Source organism: Pseudorca crassidens, chromosome 2 (assembly GCF_039906515.1).
Source record: "Pseudorca crassidens isolate mPseCra1 chromosome 2, mPseCra1.hap1, whole genome shotgun sequence".
In the NCBI taxonomy this organism is placed as follows: domain Eukaryota; kingdom Metazoa; phylum Chordata; class Mammalia; order Artiodactyla; family Delphinidae; genus Pseudorca; species Pseudorca crassidens.
In genome coordinates this window covers 7,508,931-7,517,419 of record NC_090297.1, presented here as the reverse complement: position 1 = coordinate 7,517,419, position 8,489 = coordinate 7,508,931, and the positions used below count along the sequence as shown (strand labels likewise).

The 8,489-nt window shown below is 52.1% G+C and overlaps 1 protein-coding gene across 5 annotated transcripts in view; it reads left to right on the top strand.

Annotated features, from left to right (window-relative positions):
* The first annotated feature begins 236 nt into the window (after window positions 1-236).
* Window positions 237-8,489, top strand: part of LOC137215008 (beta-catenin-interacting protein 1) — a 151,823-nt gene continuing 143,570 nt past the window's right edge. For 2 of the 5 annotated variants that reach the window (XM_067719555.1, XM_067719547.1), the window contains exon 1: window positions 318-451. The gene's annotated coding sequence lies outside the window, so the exon portion shown is untranslated. Of the gene's footprint in view, window positions 452-8,489 lie in introns of all 5 variants that reach the window. The other 3 variants (XM_067719530.1, XM_067719515.1, XM_067719586.1) reach the window with 2 other exon arrangements.

The window sequence follows — 8,489 nt, the reverse complement described above, 5'->3', positions numbered from 1 at the left end:
GTCCCGCCCCCTTCGAGGGGCCCAATGAGCGTGCCCGAGCACTCCTCAGCCCCCCCCTCAAATGGAATCCCCGCCCTCTGTCCGATTTAACCAATGAGAGCCACAGGGTGTTCCTGGCCACGCCCACCACATCATCAGGTCACGCCCCCGGCGCCCGGCCCCCCCGGGGCGTTGCCGTGGCCGCGCCTCCGCCGCCCGAGCGGAGCCAGATGCCGCCCCCTCCGCCGGTCCCTCCCTCGGCGGCCTGGCGCCTCCCTCTCTCCCCGCCGCGGTGACTCACTGAACGGGAGGCGGAGGCTGAGGCGGTTGCTCCCGTTGCTGCTGCTGTTGCTGCTGCTGCTGCTGCTGCTGCCCCCGCGGCTGCTCGGGCTGTGCGCGCCCCGGAACAGGCCGCCGCGCGCCGCTCTCGGACCCGCAGCCCCCGCCCGCCCGGCCGGGTCGGGCGGCCCAGGTAAGCGCCGAGGCCGGCCCTCGCCCTCAGCGCCTGGGCCCGCGCCGCGCCGGGGCTCGGGGGAGCCGCCGGCCCTTTGTCTCTCGGGGAGGGGCCGTGGAGGGCGCCCCCGACCCCGCTCGGACCCACCAGCCGGACCCCCGGCACGGCGCCCTGGTCTGGGCCGGGCCTCCTGCCCCACCTGGCCCCCGCTGCTCCTGCCACTCGCCGCCCCCGCGACAGACCACCATCCAGCGGTCCTCAACCCCCCTTACCCCGGGGGTCGCCTCCACAGGTGTCCGAGCCATCCACTCTGTTGCTCACCCCACCGCGTTGGCGGGGTTGTCACCGTCTGTCGGCACTCCAGGTCCCGTGCCCTCTTGTGTCTTCCCTCACCTGCGCCCTGCTCTCAGCATCCTGACCCTCTGTATAGAGCCCTCCCATATTTTCCCAAACTAAATGCTGCCAAGATCTGGTCACTGATCCACGGTTCCTCTCCCTAGTCTGGTTGAACTGTCGTGTCCCCATCCCACCTCTCCTAGTGAGTGTTCCTAGACGGTGCACATTGTAGGCATACATCTCACCTGTATGGCAGGCGTGTGTATGTGAACCTGCAAGATTAACCACTCAGAGCCCCAGACTGCACTTCTCGCCTCCTTTCCATCATCCCCACCCCGACCACTTTCCTTTTTCTTGAACCTGGTAACCGAGACACTTAGGTCTGATACCCAACCTCTGTTAGGCCCCGCATGCCTGCCTCTCTCGTGTGTGCTGAACTTGTCTGAGCAGTACCTGCTGTCAGGTTAGCCCCTGGGAAGGCCCAGGAGGCCTGTGTTGGCCGCAGATGAAGAGTTTTATGAATAATGAGATGTGAGGCTGGCAGCACCTCCTATCTGAGAATCTAAGTACACTATAGCTGTTAATTACTTTGTCTCCTGTCACTCACACTACTTAGGGAAGTGTGCCTGGCCGACGGCTGGGTAAATTGAGGCACAGGGTGTGTGGGCAAGGGACCTGGAGGCAAGTCAGAGTTTGTCCTGTGGTTCTGCTCCCAAGTATCTTGGCTCTTAGCTCCCTGCTACAACTACTGGGCTCTAGTTCCTGGCTTTAGACTCTAAGTGATACTGATCTCTTGGGCCATTAAAGTGTCCAGAGAGACCAAGTTTCCTTTGATTTAAAGCAGGACTTTGAATTATAAATAAAGGTGCTGGCTGTTAAATGCCAGTGTGTCATTCATGGTTTCCTGGTGGAGTGAGTGGTCCTTGTGTATGTGTCAGGCAGCATTCCAAGCACCGGGGGCTACAGTGGTGAAGAGAGACACAGCCCCTGCCCTCCTGTAGCTGACCTTCTGAAGAGGAGGGATTAAACAAGTAAGTGGACAAAATAATTTTAGTCATGGTAAGTGCTGTGAAGGTGGGAAGAGCCAGTTTGGATTTTATTCCAAGTGCAGTTAGAAACCACAGGTGGATTTTAAGTAAAGAGGTGATAAAATCTGATTTGTTTTCAGAGATCATTCTGGCTGCTCTATTGAGACTGGATTGTAAGGAGCAGGGATACTAATTGGGAGACAGACTGTTGCCGCTTCCGGTCAAGGGATGATGGTGGCTTGGACCAGAGTAGGGGTAGCAGAAGTGAATAGGTAAAACCAGTCTGCTCCCCCTGAGAGAGGCTTAGACCTTTAAAGCAAAACTTCAGGGAACACCGACTTCGAGTTATACTTCTGGCAGAGAATTTCTAGACCTGACCAAGCTCAGGTTTAACTCAGCAAACCTTACTCAGCACCTGCTGTGGGCCAGGTACTGTGCTAACCTTAGAGATACTGATGTGACCAGGGTGAATAGGGAGCAGTCTCCACGTTCTAACAAGGTGCTCACAGAAACGTCACCCACCCCCTCCTTGAGGGAAGAGGGTTTGTAGGCTTAAAAATCAGTTCGAGGTGGAGGAGGGCAGAACACACTGGGCTTCATTCCCACATCCGGCTGCATTATTTAAATGAGAGCGTTATTGCCCTGCCTCTGCTGTAGGATGTTGCCCAAAGATATTGGGACTGATCTCATGGTGGGTGGGAGAGCAGCTCAGTGGCCGTGAACTTGAACCATTAACCAGAATAAAACTTGATCTCCACGTTGCTCCAAGTCTGGGCTGTCAGAACACATCCGAGCTATAAAGGACCGTGGGGCCGGGCCCCTCTTACGGTTGGGCACCTGTGGTCCCTAGAGAGTGAGTAACTCTTTTGAAATCCCATAGCTGTTTGTACATTTGCTAATGGTATCCGTCACTTTCTACCTCTCAGCTTCGTATGCACTTGCATGACCCTAAGCTTTCTGAGGCCAGGGTCTCTATTGGATTCAGCTTTTCCATCCCTCACAGCATCTAGATCCTGCCCCAAAAGTACACTCATCAAGTACGAGTTGACTTGCCTGGGTGTCTCACAGCAACTAAAACTAGAGCCCAGGAACCCTGACCCTGTCCATGTCTTTTCATTAGATTCCTCCTCAACCAGAGTATACCACGGGGGTCAACCCAGCAGACTCCATGTCACTGAGCTCACAGCCCTTCCTTGATGGGTCTGCTCTCTCTCCAGCTCTGCCTACAAGGAACAGCTGCTGAGGGTGCTGACCAAGTAGTTACTCGACACTCGGCAGATAGGAAGCATAGCTCTTAATCAGAGCATGGACTTCATACCAAGACTATCTGGGTTTGGGTCTTGGTTCTGCCATCATGAGCTTCATGACCTTCAGCAAGTAACTTAACCTCTCTGTGCCTCAGTTTCCCCATCTGTAAAATATTAATACTTCATGGAGTTGTTGGGAGGCTTAAATTAAGTAATACCTATTAGATGCTTAGAACAGCACTGAGCACCTTGGTATGGCTTGGTTGAAGTAGTAGCTGTTATTTCACCATTTTTTTAATCTGATTTTTATCTCCCATCAGAATTTAAGCTCTTTTAGGGCAGAGATTTTGTCTTTTTTTTTTTTTTTTGGTCTACAGTTAGACTTTGTAGGCACGCAATAAATATTTCTTAAATTGTATGGCTTATTGAACACCTACTGTGTGCCAGGCACCGTTGTAGATGCTGGGGATATAGCCAAGAACAAGATCACCAAGTTGCGTGATCTAATGAAGTTTACATTCTAGTGGGAGAGACAGACGGTAAACAAGTACACAAGTGAACAAAATAATGTAGGATGGTGAAAAGAGATGCACGGAGAATAAAACAGGGCAATGAGATGGAGAGTGCCTGGGTCATAATTTTAGCGAGCTCTGAGGAGGTAACTTTGAATGGAGACCCTGCGGATGGGCAGAGGACAGTAGAAGCAAGAAGCCTATGGCGGCTGGAGTGTGCAAGAAGCCTATGGCGGCTGGAGTGTACAAGAAGCCTATGGCGGCTGGAGTGTACAAGAAGCCTATGGCGGCTGGAGTGTACTGAGTGAGGAGGTGGCAGGAGTGGGGTCTGTGGCCACAGTGAGGAGTTTGGATTTTACTCTTCAATTCTGAACAGTGGGAGGTCACTGCACAGGAACCTTTCCTGGGGGTCCATCCTAGGAGAAAGACCCGGACGATTGGAAGAGCAGTGAGCAGGCTCTCCTTGTGCTGGGAAGGCTTTTGGAGGCCATCAGTGTTGTATTTATTCCCCTCAGGTTTCTCATGTCTCTGACCTAGGTACCCAGGAGATGTGGGATCCATCAGCTAACTTAAGGAAGTTCCAGGTGTGTGTGTCTGTGTGTCCTGCAGATTCCATCAAGCCACCTTTCTCCCCTGAGTATGTAGGTAATTGGTCAATGTTTCTTGAGTTGAATGAATGAGCATCGCCAGCTCTTAGCATCTTGTCCTGTACAGCAGCTTGTCCTGTTCTCTGCATAAGGAAAAGCTTCTTGTCATGGTAGTGACTCTGGCGTAACCTTGGAGTTTTGCTGCTGTTCTTATGTGCATCAGGGACCCCCACATACCTGTATGTCACAGTGTCTTCACAGTGTCTTGTTTTGTTTTGTTTCTTTGGCTGCACCGCTCAGCTTGCAGGATCTTAGTTCCCTGGCCAGGGACTGAACCAGGCCCTTGGCAGTGAGAGCATGAGAGTCCTAACCCCTGGACCACCGGGGAATTCCCTGTCACAGTGTCTTTGTTGGAAGTGTACCAATATTGACTGGGCAGCTTTCCTCCCCCCCGACCCCATCCCCATTTCTCTACCAGTCCCCTGCTGAGTACCACCAGGCCACACTGTCACCTCTGAACACTTCCTGTATCATTATTTGATCTACACTCCTGCACATCACTTGATCCAAGTATGGTGGTATCTAGAAAGCATTGGCTGTCTTTAGTCTGGGCTGAGTGGAGTTGGGAAGCTCAGCAGAAATGGAGTTTCAAACCCAGGAGTTCAACTCACCAGGAATCCAAAGTTGGCCTCTTCAGACTGAGGGCAGTTGGCCAGCCTTTCAAATCCTCACTCAGGCATCCCCTTGTCTGTCAGTGTCCGTGATGCCAACCTGCTCTGCTAACCTTGAGAGGCCAGTGAGAGTTGGTAGGAATCAAATAGGACTTTTGTGCTGCAAGTCACTCTCAGGGTTCTGGCGTATTTCAGTGGCCGAATCGGAAATGCTTGTTAGTCACGTGTTGCCTGTCTCCTTGTAAAAACTAAACCCGGAGTGGGTGCAACCTTTTTCTCTTGTTACTGTTGTTCTTTTTTTTGTTTTTGTTTTTTTTCATTATGAGAGTGATGCGTACTCATTTAGAAAATGAATGATGACATTTTCTGTACTTTTTCTCACTTAGTCTTCACTGTAGTTTCTAAGTAGCATTATTACCATTTTGCATATTCAGAAGCTGAGGCCTGAAAAGGTTAAGTACAATAAGCTGTTTGAAGTGAAGATAGTTGGGAACAAAGTCAAGATTGAGACCCAGTTGGTGGGACTCCTGTGTGTGAGTTCTGGACACCATATTAGATGCTGCCTTGCAGCAGAAACAACAGAGAAGAAAAGACATCTCCCTTAAGCCCAGCGTGGATGACATTGTGAGGGTGCCCAGAGTTAGCGCGCTGGCTGCTGCAAAGAGTTTGAATCCTGTGCCTTTTCCCTGTCTCATCTGACCTTGGGCAAACTAAGTCACCTCCCTTTGCCTTACTTTCCTCAATTGTAAATGGGGATAATGATCCTTGTGCCTTAATAGCTCCCAGGGGCATTGTGATGTTTGGGCCAAAGTGCTTTTGAACTTCTTTTATGAAAGGGCACTGAGCCCCAACTGCTTATACTCTGTCATTAAAGACCTATTATGTCCTGATCCTCTGCAGAGCTTTGTTAGAGGGGGAAGACAACAGCCCCCAGAGGGAAAGGTGTCCTTCTGTTGGGGGGCTTCCTCCTTCCGAAGTTTCTTAAGGATTGAAGGTCATGAAAGTTTCTCCATTTTTCATGTTCATGTTGTTCTGTAGAAGCTTCTGGAAGCAGCATGTAAACTGTGCATCGTAAGAGGTTCGAGGACCGTTGATGGCAGGGCAGAGAAGGGGGTTATAGGGCTTGGTTTCTAATCCCGGCGGTGATGTCTTTGTAATATAAACCAAGAACACAGAGATAGCAAGAGGTGATGACTATCTTCCATTCATCCTTCCTTTCCTCCTTCCTCCTAATAACTCACTGATTCAAATAATAAATATTTACTGAACTTTTATTACGATCTGGGCCCCATGGTAGGCCCTGGGAATACTGTGGTGAGCAGGGTATACTCATGGTAGGGAATACTGTGGTGAGCAGGGTAGAATTAGTTCTTATCGTACAAATCTTAGAATCTAGGGCCAAGAGGCTTACTATCTAGTTGGGAGTCGTGTGACTAAAGCAAGAACATGTTGGTGAGTGTTTTGAACTCTCAGGAGGAGAGTCAGGATATAATTTCCAGATGTCCACATCAGCCGCATGGGTACCTGCCCTGGACGGATGTTACGGTGGAGGGTTGGGTTTGGCTTCCCAGAAGAGCTGGGGAAGAGTTAGTAGATTGGAGCCCTTGTGTGTCACACTTAACAAAAGCTGTGCTAGTGTGGGTGTCTGTAGAAACAGTTAGCACCTTGGCAGTCCCAGTTAGTAAGAACTACGTTTCCACTTAAAAGCTTATTAACCCTCTGTTACCCGAGTTCAAGTCAGGGAAGAACGATCATGGCATTGAGCTCTTTCCACAGTTTTTTTTCCAAATAAAATTTATTTATTTATTTTGGGCTCTGTTGGGTCTTCGTTGCTGCGCGTGGGCTTTTCTCTAGTTGCAGTGAGCGGGGGCTGCTCTTCATTGCTGTGCGTGGGCTTCTCATTGCGGTGGCTTTTCTTGTTGCAGAGCACGGGCTCTAAGCGTGCGGGCTTCAGTAGTTGTGGCACGTGGGCTCCGTAGTTGTGGCGCACGGGCATAGTTGCTCTGTGGCATGTGGAATCTTCCCGGACCAGGGCTCAAACCCGTGTCCCCAGCATTGGCAGGCGGATTCTTAGCCACTGCGCCACCAGGGAAGTCCCCACAGCTTTCTGAAGTTATGCCATCAATCCAGTGCCTATCTTATGAGAAGACCATCAGTGCTTGTCTCCCCGGAATTCCCTGCCTGCCTGACAGGTCTCCCTTGGCCAACTTTGGAAAGCAGGCACACGGAGGCAGGCAGGCTGTGGGGCTGGCTGCATCGGTGCTCTCGGCATGATGCCAGGGACACCTCTGTCTGTGAGCCCCCATTGGGGTCAGTTTATGCAGAATGGGGTGGGGGAGGGTTCTTTCTTCCCCAGGTCTGCCCAGCCACAGGCCTCAGGATCCCTCCAAAGAGTGCGGTCAGGGAGGCCCAGCAGTTTCTGCAAAAGCACCCAGTGTTCTTCCACTAGCCCTCAGGCCAGAGCTGGGGTGGAGAGGGCACAGGGCTGGCAGAGGCGCCTGCCCACATCCAGAGTGAGAGGAAGGTGCCAGGACAGGGCTCCGCTCCCGGGCAATGTTACTTTCACCAGCCCCTGCAGTGTCACTACCTTCCTGGTGCTGACCAGGTGCCCCTTCAGTCTGGAGGGCCTCAGAACCATCCAGCATCTGATCAGGAGGAAAAGGCCAGTCTGGCGAGGAGACCAGGTCACTCAGTGCCCCTGGGCTTGTTCTTGTGCGGTCGGAGCCCACGGTGCTGCCGGTTCAGCTGGGAGAATGTGACCCACTTCCATCTTCTCTTCCACGTGGAGAGCTGGGTGGGAGGCTTTTGGAGACCAGCTCCAATTAAGGCTTTTTCAGCCTGAGTATCTCCTGAGTATCCAGCCCACATGTTTCCTGCTGCTGGAATCCTGTGGTCCGTGTCCCTGAACTGAATAACAACTCCAAAACAGATGAAGTTACCGCCTTGTCGTTCTGCAGTTCCGGCTTCCACAAGTGGGGCTTCCTTCGGGGGTCAGGGTCCCTTTTGGATTCAGACACCTTTCACAGTGTGGGCCCCACCCTTGTTCTTCCAGCTAAATCACCTGGCGAACCAGGGGCCCAGTTTCCAAAGAGATGGGTTAGCCTTGACCTCCCTGCCCAGACCAAGGCCTCCCCGCCCCCAGCCCCAGGCAGCCCTGGCTTCCGACAGACCGATCCATCCTGACCCTTGTCCTCACAGTATGTCCTTCTGCTGCAGGAATATGAACTAAAATGTGTTTCGGACCCTCTAGGTTTCTTCCATTCTCTCCAGGTAGAGAGCAGTTGAATGATTTTCCATTTATAATTTTATGTTTCTCCTGCGGCGGGGCTGGGGGGAGGGGCGTTGGAGGAAGACAGTTTAAACACATGAGGCTGTGGGTGCTGCCGAGATGATCTGGAGATTTTAAATGGTAAGGGGGTAGTTCTGAGCCCCTGAATGATGCAGTCTTACTTACTAAGGAAGGAGCAGAGGTGATAGAGAAACCGCCAAGGTCAGGTCCGCTGAGCTGTGATCTCAGACCTCTGTGAGTGCCGTTTCCCACTATGTGCTCCACAGCCGATCGCTGGAGTTGCAGGAAGATGGGGTGCTGGTGATTTTTAGGGGGAGCACGGTGGGGCCTACAGGCTGGTAAGCTGGCTTACGGGTGTCTCTCCAGGGCCCTGGCTCTACTTTCCT